The sequence below is a fragment of the Gossypium arboreum genome, chromosome 10 (genome assembly GCF_025698485.1).
Source record: "Gossypium arboreum isolate Shixiya-1 chromosome 10, ASM2569848v2, whole genome shotgun sequence".
NCBI lineage: Eukaryota > Viridiplantae > Streptophyta > Magnoliopsida > Malvales > Malvaceae > Gossypium > Gossypium arboreum.
Window position 1 is genome coordinate 42,933,458 of NC_069079.1, and position 27,553 is coordinate 42,961,010.

The window sequence follows — 27,553 nt, forward strand, 5'->3', positions numbered from 1 at the left end:
TTAAGTATTTGAATACTTATACCCAAAATGGTAGCTTGATAGTATGATTGAATCTCTGACGATCTCTAACTCGAGCTAGCTAAATAAACCTATAAGAGATGAAAAGGAAGGGGAGTAAGCTATAAAGCTTATTAAGTTCATATGAAAATAATAAGCAATTTATTAACTTGCTTTTCAAGGTAATACAACCATATTTGCATTTTTACTTATGTTCAGGTCAAGCTGTTTTCTCGAGTCATAGTCACTAATTTATTTATATATGGAGCTACGGAACTCCAAATTAAGTTCTGCTAATTTTCCTTAAAACTAGACTCATGTATATTCTTATCATAAAATTTTTAGAATTTTTGGTTTATCCAATAAGTACAGTTTATTCTTCAAAATCACCCCTATTTCGCTACCTGATAGCTTTGACCTTTCTTCACTAAAAATTAATTATCTCATAGTACGGGACTTAGATGATGTTCCCATATATTTTTATTGAAAATAGACTCATTAAGAATTATATGCATATAAGTTATAACCCATAAATATTTTTGTACAATTTTTAATGATTTTCTCAAATTAGAGCAGGGGATTTCAAAATTGTTCTGACTCTGTCTCACACAACTTCAAATAAATCATAATATGAAATTCTTTTGCTTACACCGTTTCTTTTATAAGAGACTAGACTTAATAAGATTGAATTAAATATTTAATTCAATCTCTAACTCACTTTTTACTATTTTTTGTGTATTTTCAAATTCGGACTACTGCTACTATCCAAAACTGTTTTAGTAAGAAAATGATAATAACTAAATTTACCACACCATCCTTTCTTTCAATTAGAAATCCATACATTTATAAACATATATCATTATTCACCAAATTAACACAACATCATTTCACAATGCTCATGGACTTACCATTCATGGATTTCATATTAAGTTGAGTTTTTGTACATACCTGTATCGATCCTTACCATTTCATACATATACATAATGTCGTTGCATCTTCGATGTCTCGCACACTATGTACCATACTCGATACCTCGCACGCTAAGTGCTATTCTGGATGTTTCGCACACTAAGTGCCATTCTCGATACTTTTCACACTAAGTGCCATTTATATATATATAGCCGAAGCTATCTCAAATTGCACACCAAGTGCCACTTTTAGCCGAAGCTATTTCGAACTGCACACTAAGTGCCATTTTAGCCGATAAGTCATTAATCATAACAATAATCACGTATAGACAATTTATACAATATCTAGCATTGAAAGCATAAATTTAACAATGCTTAATACATACAAACTTACCTCGATCGTCAAAACATTGAAATGGATCGACTAGTTCGAAACTCTATTTTTCCCTCGATATAGACTCGTACGAGGCTTAACTTAATCTAATGAATCAAATTCAGCTATTTAAATTCATATTCTATTCATTTTTAACTCAATTTCATATTTTGGTAAAATTACTATTTTACCCCTACACGTTTGACCTTTTTACAAATTAGTCCCTAAGCTCATAAAATGCAAATTTAGTCAATTTCATCATAGCCCAAGCTATCCGAATTTCATACATGCTCATATAAGCCCATATTTTTCATTTATTCACACTTTTACCACACAATTTATTATATTTCACAATTTAGTCCAAAATTGATATTTTTGCTAAAATTCACTTCACAAAACTTAATAATCTACCATCAAAGATTTATTTTACATCATTAAACATCAAGATACTCAAATATTCAACAATGGAATCATCCAAATACTTTAACAATTTTGAAATCGGAGGTACGAGCTAGCTAGAACACAAAGCAACGATCTCAAAAACGTAAAAATTATTAAAAACCGAGATGAAATGGACTTATATGCATGAACAACCATGGCCGAACCTTCAAAGCTTTGATAACATTATTTTCTTTCTCACATTCGGCTATTGATGAAGATGGTAGCATGTAATTTGGCTTATTTTATTTTATTTTATTTTATTATAATTACCAAATACTATATTTAACCTTAATATACATTAATAATTTCCATTATACCAAGCCATGGAATTCCACTGTCAACAATTATGGAATATTACCACTTAAGGACTCACAATATTTAATTCCATAGCCATTTAATATCTTTAACTTATAGAACACAACTTTTACGCTTTGCGCAATTTAATCCTTTTTGCTTAATTAATTATCAAAACGATAAAATTTTTCAACGATACTTTAATACCATTTTATTGCCACTCTATAAATATTTATTAAAATATTTATGACTCAGTTTATAGAAACGAGGTCTCGATACCTTATTTTCTAAACCCACTTGACCTTAGGGTCATACCACTTGAACTTAATAAATCGCTTATAAAACAAAAATCACAATATTAAAAACCTTTTTTAAATCACAATTAACTCTTAAATATTAAATATAATATTTACAAACCTACTCGTCAGATTTGGTGGTCCTGAAACCACTGTTCCGATTAACTCTAAAAACGGGCTGTTACGATAAATGTACATACAATAAAAATGGCATGCTCAAACAGTCATACATCACATAGGGGCATGTCCGTCATTTACCTCATAGGGGTATAACAGTCATATCATAGATTAGGCCTAAGTATACTTACCAACCCAATAGTAGGTCCACAGTCGTTTCAGGCAAATCGTGCAACCTTAACAGTTAAACAGTGAAAATGGGCCCAAGCCCACAATACGGCCCATGTGGGCTTACATGCTTGTGTGGCCCAATAAGCCCAAATAATGGCCTTGGCCATGCAAACTACACCGCCAGCTCAATAATCTCCACACATCCATGCGGTTTGCCCTTGCAGGGCCTATGAGCCCGTGGGCCCACACGGTACATTTCGGCTCAACGTGGCCCAAAACGGCCTAAACCCATCATATCGTTCATGGTGGCCTCTATCATCAAACGTACGTGTTTATGCGTTCGATTCACCATACGAGTGAGCACACGCTCGTGTAGCGTCTATGAACATGCCTTCCAGCTTTTTTCCAATTAACAAACTTTGCAGTGTGATTACACACCTAATGAATCTGTAGTTGAAACGCTTCCGAGATCCAAAACACCTATGATGACAACAATCCCATCATCAATTCATGTTCATGATTAATCCAAAACCATAGTAGTGAAGATACTTAACCCTATTCAATAGTACTTACCAATTGAACAGTCGCAGAACCCTCTCTTGAACCAGAACCAACGTAATCTCCTCAAAGCTCTATCCTTCACACAAACAGTTAACCGATTCATAAGATTCTAAACCCAACATAGACATATCTAGAACTTTAAGCACTTACCACGAATGAAAGGATCACTTGTCGGGAAAGAACAATCAGCCTTATCCCTTGACTAAAGAGATCGAACCCCTTAGCAACATTCGACAAAAACATAGTGTTAAAAGAGAACCATAGGTATGGTAAAAAGAAAAAGGAATGAACCAAACAAAGTCAAATGAGTAGCACTTACCACCAAGACCACAAAAAGAAGCAAAAGCCAAAAGAAGTGTCGGCACACAGAGGAAAAAGAAAAAGCAGTATTCAGCCAGCGAAGAATAAATCGCATCGTGGGGAAAAGGTTTGGAGAAAGTAGTAAAATCGCAGGCAACAAAGACCAAAAATATACTTTCCAAAAGCACGAGTCAGCTTCAGAAACAAAAGAAAATACCCCAGTTGCAAAAACCCGAGAGAAAGAAGAGAGAAAAGACCCCAAAAGAGTAACCAAAACTGAAAATCCTAAGAAAGAACTACTCAGTCGAAAGTTCCTATGCACAACACCCAAATTCGGCATAACTTCACTCAACCTCAAACTCCATTTTTTCCTCTCCTTTATCCCTCTCCTAAAATCTCCCTACCTTATTCTACTCAACCACTTATTCAAACTCCCACCAACTCTTCAATTTCGGTCAACCTAGGATACCTCTTTCATACTTGCGACAAAAACAAAATACTCCTTCCACCCTGCCAACGCTCAAACCTCAGACCTCTAAGAAACACCCACACACCATTTACCACTAGGCTAGCAACCGCTTTGTGACAAATTTTACCCACAACAATTTAAAAGACTATTAACTACAAGCAAAGGTTATGCTTAAAAAGACCAAAGTTTTAGCAATTGACCAGGCTTGAACTCAGGACCTCTCCAACACTCCTCAGGACACTCGACCACTGGAACAAGCATACATTTATGCAACACAACATACAAAATAAACACTTCAATTTTTGGGGCATTACAAACACTTTGAAACCACGTTTTTACTAAAAATCTCGAAATCCACCATTAACTAGCCAAATTTTGGCTTTTATTGAAAATATACAATTTAATGGCTAACACGTTAGTTGTAAACTAAATAACATTAGAAACTTATAAGGAATTTAATTGTTACCTTAGTTTATGAAAACCCAAGAGTTTGAGTAAAAACCCAAAAAACCCAAAAGCTTGACAATGGAGAAAAATATAGTGTTCTTGGTTTCTTTTTATTGGTTGCAATGGAGGTTTATAGCTAGGAGGATGATAGAAATCAAAGGAATAGAGTTTAGGAATCAAAATCGATTGTAAAGGGCTTAAAGAAGTAAAGGAGATCAACAACAATAAAAGGGGACGAAGACTAATGTAAGATTTATAGATAGGGGATGATATTAGGGTATTTTTAAATTTTGGTTTAATTACCTTTTAAAAACTCAAAATTTTGACTATTTTACAAATTAGTTCAAATTTAAAAATTAAAGGTATTTAAAACTCATTTTCAAAAATTGATTTAGTTTTCTAAAAACCATAGTAGAAAACATTATTGATAAACCCTGTCGCAAAAGTCTAAACTCCCTAGGGCTGAAATTCGTAATTTACCCCTAGAACTCTTAGGTCTTATTTTTGGTGTGACATGAATGATAGCCACTGCATGCATGCAAGAGATGCCAGTGAGATCCCATTTCCTGCAGGAGCAAGAATTCTCAACTAGGTCCACCACATGCTGACTGCTTGGACCACATTCAACTTGATACCTACCCTCAATAGCATGTGATGGAACACACCTAAATAATAGTCACTAAAAAAGTTTTAAAAGCAACGTGTGATCAGCCCCACCAATAATCATACATAAGGCATAAATATATTAAAAAATGGTAGAATAAAGACATACATGTATTGGTCCAATAGCATGAAATCAGCCCCACCAGCAATCATACACAAGGTAAAATAAATGCATCAATATATTAAAATTTATCTATTTGCCTTAGTGAATCTTTGATTTTGACATCCACCTTTTTCTTGATCTTTGGACACAAGATTCTTTTAATGGTTAGTAAGTAACATAAAAAATAGGGGTTTACCTTGTTAAAGCATTTAGAATGACTATTCACCAACATGTCAGACTAGCTCCTAATTGAGAAGTGGGACTGTGACCATGAGTATGGTTCTTTTCCTTCAACCAATCATAAGCATGTTGATAGGTATTCTTTAGTTTAGCCATGACATCCTTAAAATCTCTTAGAGTGCTTGATCTACCAGCTTTTCAAAGCAAATCTTTCAATTCATTTGTTCGAAAACCAACTTTCTTGAAATTGGCATATAGGTGTCTAACACAATTTCTTGTTTTTGCATTAGGAAACAACATATATATTGCTTCTAAAAGTCCCTGCAAATAGAACAAAAATAATTTAATTCTTTAACATATAATAAACCCTAAACAAAAACAACATAAAACAAAATAGAAAAATTAAAGTTTTACCTTTTGTTGATCATACATGAAAGATATCTAGTATGAGCTCACAATTTTCAAATCTAGTGCAAGCAACTCCAAGAACCAGAGCATAATGCTTAGTTTTCACTTTTGATAGCAAATATGTAATAGGATAGATGTAACACCCTAAATTTCTATAATTTCGGCTTTTGTGAAATTGTAACATAGGAAAATATCTGAATATGTTTTTGTATGAATTTGCATAATATCTGTCTGCTTTTGTGTTTAAGTGCTTTGAGGGTGTGTTAGGGAAGTCCCAAGTTCAAGTCTCAACTTGCAAAAAATTTTGGTTTTTTTTTTCAATTAAATAAAGCTTGGCTTTTGATTAATGGGTTTATAAGAATTTATTGGTAAAAACTTAATAGAATGGGCCTACTGGTCTAGTGGTTAAGTGGCAAGGGTTTATGCCAGAGGTTCTGTGTTCGAATCCTGGCTTGGGCATTATTTTTGCCACTAAGGCCGTGATAGAATTGGAGGTGAACTAAAACACTGAAGTGGTAGGGTTTATGAGATTTTTTTCTGAGTAGTTTCCTCAAAAGAACTCTCTTTGCCAAAATTCTTTATTATTTTTCCCCTCTCCGCGTTCTTTTTCTTTTCTTTTTGCCGAAATTTCCCTTGTTTTCCTCCCATTCATTTTGATTTCGTATTAACGGGCTTTTGCGATTCTTTGACGTTCTCCTTATTGGTAAGTTTCTGCTTGTCATTCGTAAACATCGTTTGATTAAGAGATTAAGGGGGAATTTTTTTTGGGTGTTTAGGTACTAATCAATGGGCTGTTCTTCATTCCTGAACAGCGAATTAAGTGCATAGTATTTGCTAGTTCTCGCTCGAGGTAAGAAATTTAACAATTTCAAGGCAGAATACCTTGTTTAGTTTCAATTAAAAATTGTTTAAGTGACTGAAATTGGTCTTGGCATTGTCGACTACAGGTTCTAGAGTGCTCGGGATTGCATTAGACTTCAATCAAAACTAGGTGTGTACTCCAATCTATTTGAAATCGCGTTTTGGCGAAAGTCAAAAACACTATTGTCGATGCCACACAGGTGTGTGGACTGCTCGTGTGGAGGCCGTGTGGCAAGACACGGCCATATGGTCGACGAAGTGTGTGAGGCAGGGGCTTGACCAATTGGGCCTTGTGGGCCACACAGGTGAACCACACGGGCGTGTATGATCTTGGGCCAGACCGTGTGATCCACACAGGCTTGTGGGCCCATGCGGGCAGGGCGCATAGGCTTGTGAACTCGATTTGTTTGAGATGTTCTGCAAGGTTGCATGGGTCGTCCAAGTCGACTGTGACCTGATTGTAGGGTCGGTAAGCATTACTTAGACCCTTATACTTCGATCCGATACTAAGATTTATGTAAAAGCATGATAATTAAAGCATGTGTATTTGTCTGATTTGATGATGATGTTATGATTTGATATCTGCACATGAGCATGCCATATTATTTATGTTGCATTGCATTGGGTTGGGTATGTTGTTGACGAGAAGGAAGATTGAAAGGCTATTAGCCTGTCATATGGCAGCTATGCTGCATATATCTGATACGTGCCTTATGCTAAACCATTTGGTGTGTAGGGTTGGATGGGTTGATTTTATCCCATGCTTGGTGTGTAAGGCTAGATGGGTCAATTTTATCCCCACATGGTGTGTTGGGTTGGACGGAGATGGTGTACAGGGTTGGTGGGCCTTACTGTCCTGATTGATATGCATGTATGTCTGTATGGGCTAAGGCTTAAATGTATCTGATACTATTCTGAGTGAGCTAAGGCCTAGACCAATTCTGTTAAGAGCTCAGGCTTGATTATGATTGTTTGACTATTACCCGTTTACATGCATGTTTTATTGTGGGGATGTACATACTGAGTTTTCGAAAACTCACCCTTTATTTTATTTGTCTGTCAGGTAATCCTCAGCAGTAGTGGATCAGTGCAGCGGAGGGCTCGACGGTGACCACTGCTACATACACTCTGGTTTTAAAGGTTTTTAATGCTTTTATTATTTTAATTGCTATAGTTGGGAGTAATTATGTAATTTCTGGTTTCAGACTGTTTAGTTTAAGTTTGGAATTTTGAAATACTGTTTATGGATTCTGGAACTGCAACTTTATTTGTTCTTAAGCTTCCGCGAATTAATACAATGTTTTCAAGCAAATTGATCAATATATGTTTTCTAAGTTAAGTAAAAGGTGGTATCTGGAACAATTTTTGGGTAAACACAGTTCTAAATACATTCTCATGTGACTTCGCCAGATTCGGCCATAACATCTAGGCCAGGTTTAAAGTGTTACATTTAGTGGTATCAGAGCCATGTTGCAAAACTCGACTGTGGATTTGGGTTTCAAAATTTGATTTTAAGAAAATGATTTATAAAGCGATTTGAAATATTTTTTATAACAAGTATGTGGTACACCGAGTCTCCAGCACTGATCCTGTAAGTTTTCTGAAACTTTGATATGTACTGTTTGAAAGCATGCCTATACTGAAATTTTGTTTGTATCTGTCGGAAACACTGTGTAGGTGTGATGAGACTGCTGTAAGTAGTACTCTACTGGAGCCCTTTAGGTAGTGTAAACTGGAAACCGTGGTGAGCTTATTACTCGCGATAACTGACTCTGAAAATCTGATACTGTTTTGCATAAAATATCTGTTAATAATTATCGAAACTGTAAACTAATTTACATAAAACTTCTAAATACAGATTAATTCGATAGTTACAATGAGCACACATTGTACTCGTGGACGGGGTACTAGATGCAGAGGTAGGGGTCATAGAGGGATTTGAGCTGAGTCTTTCGCATCTGATACGATTCCTAATCTGGACACTAGCGAGACACCGGTGTCACCTGTTACTGAGGCTGGTGCTGAGTCTCATGATCGTGCAGCTGGGGACGATGCATTGTCCCAGGCCATTCTGCGAATTCTGGAGAGGGTTGCTGGTGCCAATACTAGATCTGGAGACTGTAGGTTGGTTACAGAGGGACTCAAGTCAAATGGGACTGAGATATTCAAAGGCATCGCTAGAGTTGCTTTGAGTGTGGCCGAGTACTGGATGGAGGCCACAATGCGCATAATAGATGATTTGTACTTTACTGATGAGCAGAAGCTCAAGGGGGCAGTGTCTTTGCTGCTCGATGAGGCGTATGGGTGGTGGTTGACTGTTAAGGAGGGCATTCAGCTCGATCGGTTGTCATGGGATTTGTTTAAGACCACCTATCAGATTAGGTATGTGGAAGCTAGCTACACTAACGTTAGGCGACATGAGTTCCTGAATCTCACTTAGGGGGACCGTTCAGTGGCCGAGTATGAGGTCGAATTTCTGAGACTGAGTCGTTATGTGAGGGGCATGGTGGCGACAGAGTATGAGCGCTCTGTTCAATTTGAGGATAGTCTGCGAGATAGTCTACGAGTTCTGATAACTCTACAGAGGGAGCGAGATTTCTCAGCCTTGGTCGAGAAGGCCAAGATTGCTGAGGAGGTAAAGCACTCTGAGCGCCAAAATCCTGAGAAAGGGAAAGCCAAGAGGGATTCTGAGCCTTCGGATACTGGGATGAGGCTTAAGAAAAAGGCCAGGACTGATGGGCCTGTGAGAGTTGGGCCTACTGTTGCTATTCCTGTTGGGGTGGCGATGTGCCAGCTTTGTAATAGACGTCATCCAGGTGAGTGTTGGAGGGTTACTGGAGCTTATTTGAGGTGTGGTTCGGCTGAGCATCATGTTAAGGATTGTCCATTGAGGAGTAATTAGATACAAGCTCCGGTTGTTGAGGCTGTACAACTGTCGAGAGAGGTACAACAGCCATCTTGGGGCCGAGGACAGGCTAGGGGTGGTAACGTAAGGGTCAAGGTCAGAGAGCACTAGGCAGAGGTGTTGGGTCGATTGAGGCAAGGCATCTTGCACTTGTGTATGCTGCATGTTGCCGTAAGGATGGAAATGCTCCGGATGTCATCACGGGTACGTTCTTCATTTCTAATGTACCTTTGTTGCACTGATAGACATAGGCTCTACACATTCCTATGTGGCAGGTTCTGTGTCTGAGACTTTGGGAATTTCGTGTGAGAGCACTTCTAGTGAGATTTTAATGGTGAGTCTGTTGGGGCAGTTTATTAGGGTCAGTAAACTGTTTAGAGACATTCTGTTAGAAGTCCAAAGAACGGTATTCTTGGCTGATTGATGAACTTCCGTTTGGGGAGTTTGACTTAATTTTAGACATAGACTGGTTGATAAAGCATCGTGTAAGTCTGGATTGTGCTGAAAAGAGTGTTGTTCTAAGGACCGAAGAGGATAATGAGGTAGTCGTGATTGGAGAATGATGGAATTATCTAAGTAATGTGATATCTGCGTTGGTAGCAGAGAAGCTTCTGAGAAAGGGATGTGAGTCATACTTGGCCTACATCAGTGTTTCTGATTCTGTGGACTCTTCGATTAAGGACATCTGTACTGTGAAGGACTTTCCAGATGTTTTTCTAGAGGAACTACCAGGATTGCCTCCGAGTCATGAGGTAGAATTTGAGATTGAGTTGATTCCTGGTACAGCTTTGGTGTCTATCGCCCCTTATCGAATGGCACAAAAGAAGCTGGCAAAACTGAATGCTCAAATTCAGGAGTTGTTGGATCGTGGGTTTATTCATCCCAGTGTGTCTCTATGGGGACCACCTATTATATTCATAAAGAAGAAGGATGGTATGATGAGGATGTGCATCGATTATCGTTAATTGAATAAGTTGACGATTAAGAATAAATACCCACTTCCGAAGATAGATGAATTATTTGATCAGTTCAGAGGGGCTTCTGTGTTCTCCAAGATCAATCTACGATTAGGTTATTATTAGTTAAGGGTTAAGGAGTCTGATGTGCACAAGATGGCATTTAAGACTCGTTATGGACATTACGAGTTTTTGTTTATGCCCTTTCGGTTGACTAATGCACCAACGGCATTCATGGACTTGATGAGCCGTGTGTTTCAGCCTTACTTACACCAGTTCATGGTGGTGTTTATCGGTGACATCTTGATTTACTCTAAGTCTGAGGACGAGCATGATGAGCATCTTAGGGTCATTCTGCAGATCCTTCGTGAGAAATAACTTTATGCGAAGTTCTCTAAGTGTGAGTTTTGGCTTTAGGAAGTAATTTTTTGGGGCATGTGGTGTCTGCTGGGGGGATTTGTGTTGATTCTTGTAAGATTGAGGCTGTGTTGGATTGGAAACAGAATAAGAATGTGTCAGAGATCGGTAGTTTTCTGGGACTGGTAGGATATTACCAATTTTTGTAAAAAGGTTCTCGTTGATCGCAGTGCTGTTGACTAAGTAGCTACGTAAAGGAGTTCCTTTTGTTTGGATTGATACACAGCAAGAGAGCTTTGAGAAGCTCAAGATAGTTTTGACTCAGGATCCAGTTCTGATACAGCTTGAGCTTGGTAGGGACTTCATGGTTTACAGTGATGCGTTACATATGGGTTTAGGTTGTGTCTTGATGCAAGACGGTAAGGTAGTTGCCTATGCGTCTAGATAGCTTAAGACTCACGAGGCTAATTATCCGATGTATGATTTGAAGTTGGCTACAATTGTCCTTGCATTAAAGATTTGGAGGCACTATCTGTATGGTGAGAAGTGTACCATCTACACTGATCACAAAAGCCTCAAGTATCTTCTCACTCAGAAGGAGTTAAATCTTAGGCAGTGACGATGGGTTGACCAACTTAAAGATTACGACTGTAGTATAGAGTATCACCCTGGAAAGGCCAATGTGGTGGCCGATGCATTAAGTCATAGGGCTGTGGCTGATTTGAGAGCGTTGTTCGCTCGACTGAGTCTTTATGACGATGGGAGTCTTCTGGCAGAGCTACAAGTGAAGTTGACATGGATTGAGTAGATTAAAGCTAAACAGTTAGAGGATAAGACTCTCAAGATGAGATTTCGTTAGGTTAAGACTGGGACTACTGCAGATTTTGGGCTGAATAATGATAGGGTATTGTGCTTTCAAGGTAGGATCTGTGTACCTAATGATGGGGATTTGAGGCTGTCGATTTTGAGGGAAGCACATAGTAGCCATATGCTATGCTTCCTAGTGGAAATAAGATGTATGAAGATCTCTGAGAGTTGTACTGGTGGCCAAGGTTGAAGCGTGAGGTAACCGATTTCGTTGCTCGCTGTCTAACTTATCAGCAAGTTAAGGCTGAGCATCAGGTGCCTTCGGCGTTGCTACATCCGGTTAAGATACTGACGTAGAAATGGGAGCGACTGATGATGGATTTCATTAGTGGGTTGCCCCTAACATTCACTAAGAAGGATTCTGTTTGGATCATCGTGAATCGATTGACCAAGTCTGCACACTTCATTCTTGTTAGGACAGACTTCTCTTTACAGAAGTTGGCTAAACTTTACATCTCAGAGATAGTAAGACTGTATGGGGTTCCAGTGTCGATTATCTCCGGTAGGGATCCTTGGTTTACTTCTCGATTTTGGCAGAAGCTTCATGAGGCTTTGGGTTCAGGACTTGAGTTCAGTACTGCATTTCATCCTCAGACAGATGGCCAGTCGGAGAGGGTGATCTAGATACTGGAGGATATGTTGAAGGGCTATGTTATGGATTTCCGAGGTAGTTGGTAGGAGTGCTTGTCTTTGGCAGAGTTCGCTTACAATAACAGGTATCAGTCTAGTATTCAGATGGTACCTTTTGAGGCACTTTATGGTCATAAGTGTTGCAACCCTTTGTGCTGGGCTGAATTAAGTAAGCGACGTGTTCTGGGTCCAGAGTTGATTTCAAAGACTAAGGATAAGATCCGGTTGATTCGAGAGCGTTTGAAAGTGGCTTTTGATAGACAGAAGTCTTATGCTGATTTGAAAAGGAAGGACATTGAGTATTTTGTGGGGGACTTAGACTTCCTTAAAGTTTCGCCATGGAAGAAGGTTCTGAAGTTCGAACGTAAGGGTAAGCTGAGTCCTCAGTTTACTGGGCCATATCGGATTCTGAAGCAAGTTGGGCTAGTCGCATATCAGTTGGAGTTACCTCCAAAGTTAGATCGTATTCATGATGTTTTTCATGTCTTGATGTTGAGACGTTACCACTCTGATCCCACGCACATTGTGCCTCTAGAGGAAATTGAGGTTAGACCAAATTTGGCGTTCGAGGAGGAGCCAGTTAAACTTTTGGATCGCGACGTCAAAGTTCTGCGTAGGAAGTTTATTCCCTTAGTGAAGGTGCTGTGGTGGAATCATAGCACTGAGGAGGCAACTTGGGAGCTAGAGGATTCAATGCGTCAGCAATATCCTTACCTTTTTCTGACCAAGTGATGTGAACAAATCGTGATAAGTTTTATAATTTATGAATGTCCGTTCTTGAAAACTAACTATTATCACGAAAAAGGCAAGTGCACCTTATCGAACAGTAGTATAGCTTATGGCAAGACCGGGATGTCAAACCCAAAGGAACTAAAAGTACTAGTATTAACTTTCTTTTTATTATCTAGCCTAAAAATAAAGGGGATTGTTTTATCTAAACTAATTACTAAACTAAGAATGCACAGAAAGTAAATTAGGGAAATAACTTTTGGGAAAACTGAATGATTTGCACAATACCTGAGGGAAAAATCCACCTAGACTTCACTTGTTATTGACTCTGAATCAGATGATTTATTCACTTGAATTGATCCATAGAAATCCCTAAGTTATATTATTATCTCTCTCGAGACTAACAACATCTAACCCTAGGTTGATTAATTGAAATCTCTTTCTAATTAAAACCCTTAGTGTTGCATTAACTCGATCTATGGATTCCTTTATTCGGTTTTACCCTAATCCGGTAAAATTATATCACCCTATCTCTAGACGTGCAATCAACTCCGCTTAATTATGTTAGATCTACTCTTAGATAGGGACTTTTGCTCCTCTGAATAAGCACATCAATACTTGAATCAATATCCTGGAATATTAAAGCAAGAATTAAGAACACATAATTAAGAACAAGTCAAATATTTATCATACAATTCAGAACATAATAACAAGATCTGTCTTAGGTTTCATTCCTCTTAGGTATTTAGGGGGTTTAATTCATATTTATGAAAGAAAACATCTCAAAAGAATAATGATAACAAAACATAAAGAAAACCCAAGAACTCTTGAAGGGAATTGAAGCGAGATATTCAGTCTTGAAGGTGAATCCGACTTCTGAGATGGATCAATCGGCTTTCTTTGAGTAATTCCTTGCCTCCTACTCCGTGTGTCTTTTTGGTACCTCCTGGGGTGTTTATATAGGCTTTAGAATGCTTCTAAACCCTCAAGAGTGGCCTTTTTCGAATAGGACTAGACTTGGGCTCGACAGGGACACGCCCGTGTGACACGCTCGTGTGCGATTGCTTCAAATCATGATCGAGTCTATTAAATGGACACGGGCGTGTGAACTACCCGTATGAGGAAGTCCAGGCCGTGTTGATATCCCATGTTGACCCATTTTCTCAGTTTTGGGCCCGTTTCTCTCTCTTTTTACTCTCATATTCTCTCCTAAGTATAAAACATAAAATTAAAGGATTAGGAGCATTGAATTCACCAATTCGAAGGATAATTCATCCAAAATTATGCTAAGCATGGGATAAAAATATGTATAAATTATGATTTATCAAATACCCCCACACTTAAGCGTTTGCTTGTCCTCAAGTAAAATCCTCAACTCACAATCAAAATAAATTCTTCTCAACTTATAATTCTCATCATTAGTATCTCAAAATAATCCATAAGTAATCATACATTGAAAATTCAACTCGAAGAATATCAAAGTTTCAAACATTCCAAGTTGAGACCTAGGTGTCTCCCCTCATTTAAGTAATCACCTTTGATTCAAAATATCACAGAGTTTCACATCCTCACTTAAAGATTCACTCAAATCACTCGAGGTGTTTAAGGACAAGAAATTTAGCATTCAACAGTCAATATGAAAAGTTACTACCATAGGCTTGCGTGAAAATCAAATCTCTACCACTATATATTAAGATGATACATCAATCAAAAGGTCTTTAGAAGGTTGTAACGAGGCTTTGGTTAGGGGGTGTGGTTACAAGCTGAAAAAGAAGGTTAAAATCGAGATTGAATTGAAAAATTACCTAACTAGAAAAATACTACAACTTGATAAATTACATTTCTAATTAGAAAATCCTAAAATTGAGCTTTTCTTCATGGGATAACTTAAGCTCAAAAACAAAGAATTACTACTAATATGTATGTATGTTTTTATTTTAAGAACAAGTCAATTAACATAGAACTTTGCTAATTATTACAACAAAAAATAAAACATAGCTAAGCAATTAATTCAAATCAAATCTCGACAAAAATAGGGATCAAATTAGGGGATTTCAACAATAATGGGTTATGGGTTAATATTGAGGGTAAATCAATGAATAGCTTGTTAGGCTCAAAGGGGTTCACTAAGGGTTAATTATGAGGGTAGGCTTTTATGGAGTAAGTGGGTTAAACCTAAGTGCCTTTATCATCTCGACATATCAAATCAATGGTGTGGTCTTGACATGTATAATCAAACAAGTTCTAGAATAACGATTCGTTATTAACGCACTCAAAGCAACAATAAAAGTGAGCATGAAAGAAATAATATATGATCTAAAGGCTGAAGATCTCACAAAAATTATGGCTTTTTGATGTTTAACTTGTGAATTTCAACTCATGATAATATCTAAACTTGGGGAAACAACCTAAAAATTTTTAATTCTCAAGAATCAACTTTTCATGCTTGATTCCTTAATTCCTTTAAAGTCTAACAATCAATGCATAACTGCCTCTATTTTAATTCAATACATATCAATAAAAATCATAAATTAATCAAAATTCATTCTAATAATGATATAGGGAGATTATTTGAAAACAATACAAAATTCAGGGATTTTTCTAATAATGATATATAAATCCCCTCCACACTTAAGATGTACATTGTCCTCAATGTACAAAGTTAGCTTTACTGAAAAATATAAATATAAGATCATAAGGTAAGGAGAGAAGTGAAGCTTCCTAAATGATGAATTGAATCCTTGACTTGGAGTCATGGAAAGTAATTGACAAAGGCAATGATGAGATTGGAGGAGGATACTCCGGTGGTGGTAGACGTTGGGTTCCACAACCACAGTGTCCAGCGAAGAGGTTATCGTGGTGGTTGGGCAGGACATGGCAGTCGTAGAGAACCTTTTCTAGTGGAGTTTCAAGTTCCTAAGTAATAGTGAGCTTTGGAGCTCTTTATAACTGCGATAGCATCAATAACTCCTTAGGAAATATATAAAAGCATGATTACTCGTAAAGAAATGGCCAAAAGTATAAATTGTTCAATATAAACTATAAAACCTAAGGATGAAATAAAATTAAAATAAAATAAAAAGAAAAATAAAATAAAAAGTAGTTTTGAAAAGATAAAAATAAAAATAAAAACATAAAAATAATAAATAAAAGTCTTTAAACATCTTCATCGCTAGATGGTTCGCAAGGTGGGGGCTGCGATGAGATGTGAAGGTGCTGACAAATCTGATAGAGAGTGGCATCAATGTGATTGAAGTGCTGAAAACATTACTGCTCGAATCGAGTTAAGCACTCAGAGATGTTAGAGAGTGAAGCCGCCGTATGAACTGGACGATGAATAGGTGGTGACTGAAAAACTGGATCCTTGTGAGGTGGAGGGACATCATCGGCAATGTCTTCTGGGTCCTTCTTCTCAGTTGATTGGACTAGGCGGTGCTGGGGAGGGTTAAATCCACGTCGTTGTTCAATCATCCTCATATGCAGCATACTCAGGATGCCCTATGGGGACATCTGACCGATGAGAGTGAGGGAGGATGCTTGAATCACCGTGTTGAGAAGACCGAAGTACAAGGCCAGGCAAGTCACATAAGGGCCGATGGATATGACTCCCTTCCTCTGCCGCTCCGTCTGATGGCGAATGGCGAGGGCGATGAAATAAGCAAGGTCAAAGACATGTCCATTCGCCATGCTCCATAAGAAATGGGCATCGTGAGTGTTGACGACACTGGTGCTCTCTCACCATCCTGTCAGGGTGTGGGCTAGGATGGCATGTAGGTATGGCAGGGATGGGGTGAGAGCCGATGTCTTGGAGCGACTCGGGTTATAGGTGGCCGAAGCAAGGATGACAGCCCTCCAGCAGTTGAAGGGAGACAAGTGGATTTAGGGAAGGGGATGATGAAGAGTGGGGGTTTATATAGATTTTGAGGTACACTGCCTTGGGACACGACCGTGTGTTCTAATTTTAGCTGGTGAGTATCGTGATTTTCAAATTTGGGTACGTCTGAAATTCAGCCCACGCCCGTGTTCTTTGGGCGTGTTGATGCACACGATCGTGTCGCACGGCCGTGTTCTGGTTCATTCGCTTCTCCCATGCCCATGTATGTATGTCCACACCCGTGTTATTTTGTCAATCTTGACCACGAGTAGTGAGCACGGGTGTGTCTCACGTCCGTGTTGTTGGCAGATTCACCTACGGCTATGTCGCACGGTTGTGGCAACTTATCGACTCCCGTGTTGGGGATAATTTTTTCCCTGTTTTCACACAGCCATATCGCACGGCCATGTTGCCTTCCGTGGTATGGGAATGACCTAATGCACACCCGTGTGCTTGGCCGTGTGGTTCTGGAAAACCTGTTCAGTGACTCAGTTAGTGAATTAAATGTTAAAAACTAAAATCTAAAGAAGTTAACACCGTTAGTGCTTGGGTTGCTTCCCGAGAAGTGCTTATTTATAGTCTAAGCTCGACTTACCTCTCTGTTGCACAGTCATGGTGGTGCGAGGATTTTACACTCCTCATACCTGCTATCAATTTTATCAAAATAAGGTTTTAGACGAGTACTATTTACCTTGAATGTACCGAATTTGGGATGAATTACCTCAACTGTGCCGTATGGGAAAATGCTAAGTATCGTAAGAGCGATTTCTCTATTAGGTTCAGAGGTGGCAATCCGAGGGTCTGCTATATCTAATATTACTTTGTCTCCAACCTTAAGTTGATTTGGTGAAATATTGAGCTCATCATGGCGTAGCTTTGGTTTATCGTGTGATCTCGGTTTCTATGTCCGCCATTCATCTAGCTCCTCGACCTGTAGCCTTCGTTCTTCATAGATGGGTCCTTTGTCATTACTCGAACATGGTTCAGGTGTGTTCTTTGAACGTGTTTCCTGAAAATAAGGTTTCACCACATGATCAGTATTAGTAGTACGATTTATACAATCACCCTTGATATTTGATGTGTTAATTAAATTGTGAGCTTGAAGAGTGATTGTTTCCTCACCCACATGAAGTGTGAGTTCACCTGTACCAACATCAATTATAGTTCTAGCAGTTGCTAAAAAGGGCCTTCCTAAAATTAAAGGCACGTCACTATCCTTTTCTATGTATAGAACAACAAAATCATCTGGGAATATGAATTTGTCAATTTTAACGAGTACATCTTCAATAATACCCCTAGGAAATCTGATTGTTTTGTTTGCTAACTGAATGCTCATCCTAGTTTGTTTGGGTTTCCCATAACTTAGTTGTTTAAACAATTTATAAGGCATGACATTGATACTACCCCCTAAATCAGCCAAAGCATTATTAACATCTAAGCTACAAATTAAATAAGGAATTGTAAAACTCCCTAGATCTTTTAATTTGTTGGCCTGCTTATTCTGTAGTATGGCTGAGCAAACTGCATTTAACTCCACATAGGACGCCTCATCCAACTTTCGCTTATTTGTTAAAAGCTCCTTGAAGAATTTGACTACGTTTGGCATCTGCGAAAGAGCTTCAATAAATGGTAAGTTAATATGTAATTTTTTTAATAATTTAAGGAATTTACCAAATTGTTTGTCTGTGCGGTCTTTCCTTGTCGCATTGGGGTATGGCATACGAGGTTTGTACTCTTTACTTACCGGTGTTTGTTCACTGTGGTCTACCTCACCTTTACTTTTATTTACCATAATTTCTTGCCTCAATTCTGGTTCAGGTTCGACAAACCTTTCCTCATCTTGTATGGTAATTGCATTGAGCTGTTCCCTTGGGTTAGATTCAGTGTTACTCAGCAGGCTACCTTGTGGTCGTTCAGAAATCAATTTGGCGAGTTGGCCTATCTGAGTTTTGAGCCCTTGGATCAATGTTTGTTGATTCTTAAGTGCTGTTTCGGTATTCTGAAAGCGAGTTTTCGACACCGAGATAAACTTTGTTAGCATCTCCTCAAGGTTCAGCTTCTTTTCCTGTTGGTAAGGTGGTTGTTGAGAACCCGGAGGGTGTTGTGGCCTTTCATTTCCTTGACCACCCCACGAGAAATTGGGATGGTTCCTCCAACCTACAATATTACTATATGGGTTATTTTGAGGTCTAGAGTTATTGTTACCCATATATTAGACTAGTTCCTCCTTGATGCTAGGGTTGAAGGGTTGATATTCTATGTATACTCCTCCTCCATTTGAATAGCACCTCATCACTGGATGTGCCTGAGTAGAACCACACAAACTGTCAATTTTTTTATTTAAGAGTTCTACCTGGTTAGATAGCATAGTAACCGCATCGAGGTTGAAAACATTGGCTACTTTCGTCAGGTTTGTCCTCAGAACTTGCCACTGATAGTTATTCAGTGACATTTCCTCAATAAATTCATAAGCCGCTTCAGGTGTTTTGTCATTCAAAGCTCCACCAGCGGCTGCGTCGATGAGTTGCCTCGTTGAGGGTTTCACACTGTTGTAAAATGTCTAAACTTGTAGCCAAAGTGGTAACCCATGGTGATGGCACCTTCTTAAAAGATCCTTGTATTTCTCCCATGCATCATAAAGTGTTTCTATATCCATCTGCACAAAAGAAGAGATGTCATTCCTTAACTTAGCGGTTTTAGCCAGCGAAAAATATTTAAGTAAAAACTTTTCGATCATTTGTTCCCAAGTAGTGATCGACCCTCGTGGTAACGAGTTCAACCACTGTTTAGCTTTGTTCCTCAATAAAAGGGAAACAACCATCAAACCATCAAATTGAACAGTGGTTGTTTTGATCCTCATCTTGCAAACCATCAAACTGAACAAACTGTTGTATCATTTGAATTATGTTAGGTTTCAGTTCAAAATTATTTGCAGCAATAGCAGGTTTAACTATATTGACTCAGTTCCTGCTAAATTAGGTTTAGCATAATCATACATAGTGTATGGAGCAGGATTCTGATTTACTGGATCAGCAGCAATCGCAGGAGGTAGTGGATTTTCCTGATTTTCAGCCATCTCCTCGGTTGTGGTGTGAATGTCGTCCTCTTGCTCTTCCTTTGTGTATCTTAGACTTCGCATTATTTCTCTTGGATTTCTGTGAGCTGTGCGATTGATCTCACTATCAAAAAGTAATGGTCCCGATGAGTTTCTTCTAGTCATACACTATAAAAACCTGTTAGAAGCGAATAAACGAAAAATTAGAAAAGAAAATAAAAAATTATATTGCAATAAAAGTAAAATGGCTAAAGTAATAAAAATGGAGTGTTCCTAAGATCTTAGTTCCCCGGCAACGGCGCCAAAAACTTGATGTGAACAAATCTTGATGAGTTTTTATGATTTATGAATGTCTGTTCTTGAAAACTAACTATTATCACGACAAAGGCAAGCGCACCTTATCGAACAGTAGTATAGCTTATGGCGAGACCGGGATGTCAAACCCAAAGGAACTAAAAGTACTAGTATTAACTTTCTTTTTATTATCTAGCCTAAAAATAAAGGGGTTTGTTTTATCTAAACTAATTACTAAACTAAGAATGCACAGAAAGTAAACTGGGGAAATAACTTTGGGAAAACTGAATGATTTGGAAATACCTAAGGGAAAAATCCACCTAGACTTCACTTGTTATTGACTCTGAATCAGACAATTTATTCACTTGACTTGATTTGTAGAAATCCCTACGTTATATTATTATCTCTCTCGAGACTAACAACATCTAACCCTAGGTTGATTAATTGAAATCTCTTTCTAATTAAAACCCCTAGTTTTGCATTAACTCGATCTATGGATTCCCTTATTAGGTTTTACCTTAATCCGGCAAAATTATGTCACCCTATCTCTAGGCATGCAATCAAATCTGCTTAATTATGTTAGATCTACTCTTAGATAGGGACTTTTGCTCCTCTAAATAAGCACATCAATACTTGAATCAATATCCTGGAATATTAAAGCAAGAATTAAGAACACATAATTAAGAACAAGTCAAATATTTATCATACAATTCAGAACATAGTAACAAGATCCGTCTTAGGTTTCATTCCCCTTAGGTATTTAGGGGGTTTAGTTCATATTTATGAAAGAAAACATCTCAAAAGAATAATGATAACAAAACATAAAGAAAACCCAAGAACTCTTGAAGGGAATTGAAGGGGGATCTTCAGTCTTGAAGGTGAATCTGACTTTTGAGATGGATCAATCGGCTTTCTTCGAGTAATTCCTTGCCTCCTACTCCGTGTGTCTTTTTGGTACCTCTCGGGGTGTTTATATAGGCTTTAAAATGCTTCTAAACCCTCAAGAGTGGCCTTTTCCGAATAGGACTAGACTTGGACTCGACAGGGACACGCCCGTGTGACACGCTCATGTGCGATTGCTTCAAACCATGCTCGAGTCTGTTAAATGGGCACGAGCGTGTGAACTACCCGTATGAGGAAGTCCAGGCCATGTTGATTTCCCATGTTGACCCATTTTCTCTGTTTTTGGCCCGTTTCTCGCTCTTTTTACTCTCCTATGCTCTCCTAAGTATAAAACATGAAATTAAAGGATTAGGAGCATCAAATTCACCAATTCTAAGGATAATTCATCCAAAATTATGCTAAGCATGGGATAAAAATATGTATATATTACGATTTATCACCAGGTAAAATTCGAGGACGAATTTTCTTTAAGGGGGTAGAGTTGTAACACCCTAAATTTTTGTAATTTCAGCTTTTGTAAAATTGTGGCATAGGAAAATATCTGAATATGTTTTTACATGCATTTGTAAAATATCTGTTTGATTTTATGTTTAAATGCTTTGGAGGTGTGTTAGGGATGTCCCAAGTTCAAGTCTCAACTTGGGCAAAATTTTTTTTTTAATTAAATAAAGCCTGGCTTTTGGTTAATAGGCTTATAAGAATTTATTGGTAAAAACTTAACAGAATGGGCCAGTTGGTTTAGTGGTTAAGTGGCAAGGGTTTATGCTAGGGGTCCTATGTTCGAATCCTAGCTTGGGCATTATTTTTGCCACTAACGCCGTGATAGAATTGGAGACTGAAGTGGTAGGGTTTATCAGATTATTTCTGAGTAGTTTCCCCAAATGAACTCTCTCTGGTGAAATTCTTTACTATTTTTTCCCTTCTCCAAGTTCTTTTTCTTTTCTTTTTGTCGAAATTTCCCTTGCCTTCCTCCTATTTGTTTTGATTTTGTATTAACGGGCTTCTGCGATTCATTGATATTCTTCTCATTGGTAAGTTTCTGCTTGTCGTTCGTAAACATCGTTTGATTAAGAGATTAAGGGGGAATTTTCTTTGAGTTTTTAGGTACTGATCAAGGGGCTGTTCTTCATTCCTGAATAGCGAATTAAGAGCATAGTATTTGCTGGTTTTCGCTCGAGGTAAGAAAATTAACGATTTTGGGGCGGAATGCCTCGTTTAGTTTCAATCGAAAATTGTTTAAGTGACTGAAATGGGTCTTGACATTATTGAATATAGGTTCTGGAGTGCTCGGGATTGCGTTAGGCTTCAATCGATACCAGGTGTGTACTCTAATAAATTTGAAATCGCATTTTGGAAAAAGCCAAAAACACTACTGTCGACGCTACACGGGTGTGTGGACTGCCCATGTGGAGGCCGTGTGGCGAGATACGATCGTGTGGTCGACGAAGTAGGTCGTGCGCCCGCCACACGGGAATGACGAAAACAGGCGTGTGAGGCTGGCGAGGCCGTGTGCGAGGCACGGTCTTGACCAATTGGGCCATGTGGGCTATACAGGTGAACCACACGGGCGTGTGGGATCGTGGGCCAGGCCGTGTGATCCACACGAGAAAGGCCAATCTGGGTTGTGTAAGCCCACACGGGCAGGGCCCATGGGCGTGTGAGCTCGATTTGTTTGAAATGTTCTGCAAGGTTGCACAGGTCGCCCAAGTCGACTGTGACTTGATTGTAGGGTCGGTAAGCATTACTTAGACCCCTATACTCTGATCTGATACTAAGATGTTTGTAAAAGCATGATAATTAAATCATGTGTATATGTCTAATTTGATGATGATGTTGTGATTTGATATCTGCACATGAGCTTGCCATATTATTTATGTTGCATTGCATTGGGTTGAGTATGTTGTTGAAGAGAAGGAAGACTGAAATGCTATTAGCCTGTCATGTGGCAGCTATGCTGCATATATTTGATACGTGCTGTATATGGAACCATTTGGTGTGTAGGGTTGGATGGGTTGATTTTATCCCCATACTTGGTTTGTAGGGATGGGTGGGTCGATTTTATCCCCACATGGTGTGTTGGGTTGGACGGAGATGATGAGTAAGGTTGGTGGGCCTTACTGTCTTGATTGATATGTATGTATGTCTGTATGGGCTAAGGCCTGAATGTATCTGATACTGTTCTGAGTGGGCTAAGGCCTACACCGATTCTATTAAGAGCTCAGGCTCGATTATGACTGTTTGATTGCTACCGATTTACATGCATGTTTTACTGTGGGGATGTACACATTGAGTTCGCGAAAACTCACCCCTTATTTTATTTGTTTGTCAGGTAATCCCTGGTAGTAGGTGGATCGGTGCAGCGGAGGGCTAAACGGTGACAACTTCTACATACACTCTGGTTTTAAAGGTTTTTAGTGCTTTTATTATTTTAATTGCTATAGTTAGGAGTAATAATTTCTGGTTTCAGACTGTTTGGTTTAAGTTCGGAATTTTGAAATACTATTTATGGATTCTGGAACTGCAACTTTATTTGTTTTTAAGCTTCCACGAACTAAGACAATGTTTTCAAGCAAATTAATCAATATATGTTTTCTGAGTTAAGTAAAGGGTGGTAACTAGAACGGTTTTTGGGTAAACACGGTTTTAAATACATTCTCATGTGACTTCGCCAAATTTGGCCATAACGTCTAGGCCAGGTTTGGGGTGTTACAATAGATGTCATTATTTGCATCTATCCCACCAACTGCCAATAGGTAGCTGCCAAAGTAGCCCTTCAAGAACCATCCATTTAAACCTATTATCCTCCTACAACCAACCCTATAACCATCTTTACATGCTTGTAGACAAACATACATCCTCTTAAACAACCCATTATCTAGATAACAAATTGTTGTTGTTCCCTCATTTTGGGTCCTAACCTCCAAAAAATACTCATAAATCTTTTCATATTGAGCCTTATGAGCTTCTTCAATTATTTCCAATGCCCTAAGTTTAGCCCTCCTACATTTGGTTGGTGAGATAAGGCAAAAGAAATCTCTTTTGACATCTTGTTGTAATGATGTCAAAGTGTAATCAACATCAACAATGAACTTTTCTTTATAATGTTGACCTATCCAAGTTGAGGTTGCATTCTTATTTTTATAAACTTTAGAGAAAGTATGGTTAGGGTTTGAACTCTTAATTTGCAAGTCTAGTCAATAGGGTCATCGGGGTTTAGTCTAGAGGCCCATACGTAACAAGAACATTTTGAACTGCAAACAGCCTTTAACCTCTTTAGATCAGTTTTTGGGAACTTAATCGAATAACTATAAAGCATACCATACTGCTTGGTTACTACTTTTATACTGTCTTTGGACTTAGATAACATTCCAACCTGAAGTTTAAGATTACTCATGTCATTTTTTGGGTTAAACTCCGACCAATTTTGGCCATCTGAGTCATATTCATGTACAGTATTTAACCTCCTAGAATCATCACTATCACACAGTTCCCCTACTTCTATATCATCCATGTTTAAACCATCTAGATTAACCTTAATCCTATTAGACACATCACAGACAGACACATCACTATCAAACACAGTAAAATCAAACATTTCTTCTTCACTCTCATTAAAATTATCATCAATTAAACCTGTCAAACAAATTTAACATAAATAAAGTTAGACAACAACCAAACAATTTAATACAACATGACAAAGAATAACCAATACAAAAACAATTTAATACAAACACATTCATTTCTTTCATGCACATGGCAGAAAATAACCAAACACTTTAACCCTAAACCGAGCAATGGTAGACAATAACCAATACAATATAGAAGCTAAAGAACAAATTTAATCCAATTGATATTTGGCACTAGGAACTTATTTGTCTCTTTATAACCAAATAATAACCAAACTTGATACTGTTAGTTATAAAAATAGGAATAGACTTGTAACACCCCTTACCGGACTCCGAGGCCAGGACTGGGAACAAGGCATTACCATACTTAACCACATGCATACAAACGTTTTCGAGTCACCGAGACTTGATCAAATTTAAAACTCTTTCGAACTCTGTTTAAACCCCTTAATGTAGGCCTATAAGGCCTCAAAATTTCCTTGGAAACCATTTGGATCCAACTCAGGGCCTTAAACCGACGAAATAAAAATGGCTTTTGAGACAGGACACACGCCCGTGTGGAAGGGCAACACGCCTGTGTGGAAGGGCAACACGCCCGTGTGGTCATTATAACACAGCCGTGCTGATGGCCCGTGTGACACACACGGCCTAAGCATTTGGGGACACGCCCGTGTCCCATACCCGTGTGAATTAAATTCTAAATTCGAATCTACAGGGGTTTTCACACAGCCTAACACATGTCTGTGTCAATGGCCCGCGTCCCTCACACGGCCATGACACACCCGTGTCCTAGCCCAAGTCTAAAAGCCTTGACATTCTGTTTCTGATGTCAGCATCCAATTTAGGGCACACGGCCAAGGCACATGCCCGTGTGCTAGGCCGTGCCCTTCACAGGCTGAGACACATGACCGTGTCTCTACCCGTGTGTTTACTACCATGCATTCTGACTTGCAAATTTTACGTGTAGGGGACACACGACTGAACAACACGCCCATGAGGCTGATTGTGTGTCACACACGACCTAGATACACGCTCGTGTGTCTACCCGTGTAGAAAATATAAGGCTATCTACCAAGCCTTTCCCATGCTGAAACACAATCTAACATCAACCAACATAACAAAGTTTAACTTAATATGGTTTCTCAACCAAGCAACCATAGTTAAAACCTATATACATTACATATATTCAACCATACCAACAATTTCACATTCATGAAAGACTAGCTTGCATTCTCATAATAACTTCCAATATTAGCCATTTTCCATTGCCTTATACAAAATGAATCAAATGCTAAAGTAAGCCAACACTTTTGGCCAATTAACAATGACACAAAACTCAAAATTTAGGGTCCTATACATGCCATAATCAATATAAAAGATCCAACTATACCAAGTGTTATGGGCGATAGTATGATCGATGCCTCCGACGTCCGATGATCCTCGAGCTACTTAGGCGACACTATAAGAAAATGAAAAGAAGAGAGAGTAAGCATAAGGCTTAGTACGTTGCATGCAAATAAACATAACAACACCTTTATCATTCATCATCAAGTTCATAATACAAAAGTAGGCATAATCACAACTTACTCATCACTATCCTATACAATTCACATAGCATATATTGAGCTCACATCTCATACATTTCAAATAGGTACCTGTACCACTCCAAACATGGTTATACTTTTCTTGTTTAACTTAAACTGTAACTCTCACTGTTGAACCATTTGAAATGCTATCGGATATTCATTAAGCCTCAAACATAGGGTGTAATGCCGATGCCATGTTCCAGACATGGTCTTACAATGGCACATCCGTCAAGACAATGCCATGTCCCAGACATGGTCTTACACTGACACATCTCGTAACTAATGCATGCCCCAGACATGTCTTACACTGGCTTACATCTCGAGGTCGATGCATGTCCCAGACATGTCTTATACTAGCTCTTGTCTCAATGCCAATGCCATGTCCCAGACATGTCTTACACTAGCTTAAAAATCACGAGGCCGATGCATGTCCCAGACATGTCTTACACTGGCTCTCATACTGTGGCTGATGCATGTCCCAGACAAGTCTTACACTAGCACACATATCACCCATTATCATGGTACAAATATCCAAGTCCATTCCAAAGGTTCAACGAAAGTCTTTACTACGTAAGTTTCTCAACATGCATTCTCATATTCCAAAACCAAGACAATTTATGCTAGATCAACTCAAATACACATTTAAAGATATAGGTGCATTATTAACATCCAACTTCCCTCAGATTACAAAATATAGTCGACTAGCTCGGCTTAGTCCACTTGCTTCGCTTTTCCCCGATCTAGGCCCGGATTTTGTTACGTAAGTTTCTCAACATGTATTCTCATATTCCAATACCAAGACAATTTACGCCATATCAACTCAAATACACATTTAAAGATATAGTTGCGTTATTAACATACAACTTACCTCGGATTACAAAATATAGTCGACTAGCTCGGCTTAGTCCACTTGCTTTGCTTTTTCTCGGTCTAGGCCCGAATTTTGTAACTCTTGATCTAAAATGATAAAAATTCATTCATCTCATCAGCATATTACTCTAGACACTCGAAAATTCATAATTGGAAAAAATGATCGTTTCGCCCCTAAATTTTCACAAAATGACCATGTTGCCCCTAGGTCCAAAAATCAATTTTTATCACATTTTCTCACAAACCAAGCATAGCCGATTACTTTTTATACTAGAAGCAGTCCAAAATTCTCAATATTTCACACATTTATCA

The 27,553-nt window shown here is 38.4% G+C and overlaps 1 non-coding gene across 1 annotated transcript; it reads left to right on the forward strand.

Moving 5' to 3' along the window:
- Positions 1-19,489: 19,489 nt before the first annotated feature.
- On the forward strand, positions 19,490-19,596 carry LOC128283086 (small nucleolar RNA R71). Its single transcript, XR_008273427.1, has one exon. It is a non-coding gene; the product is annotated as a small nucleolar RNA R71 (small nucleolar RNA).
- Positions 19,597-27,553: the final 7,957 nt, after the last annotated feature.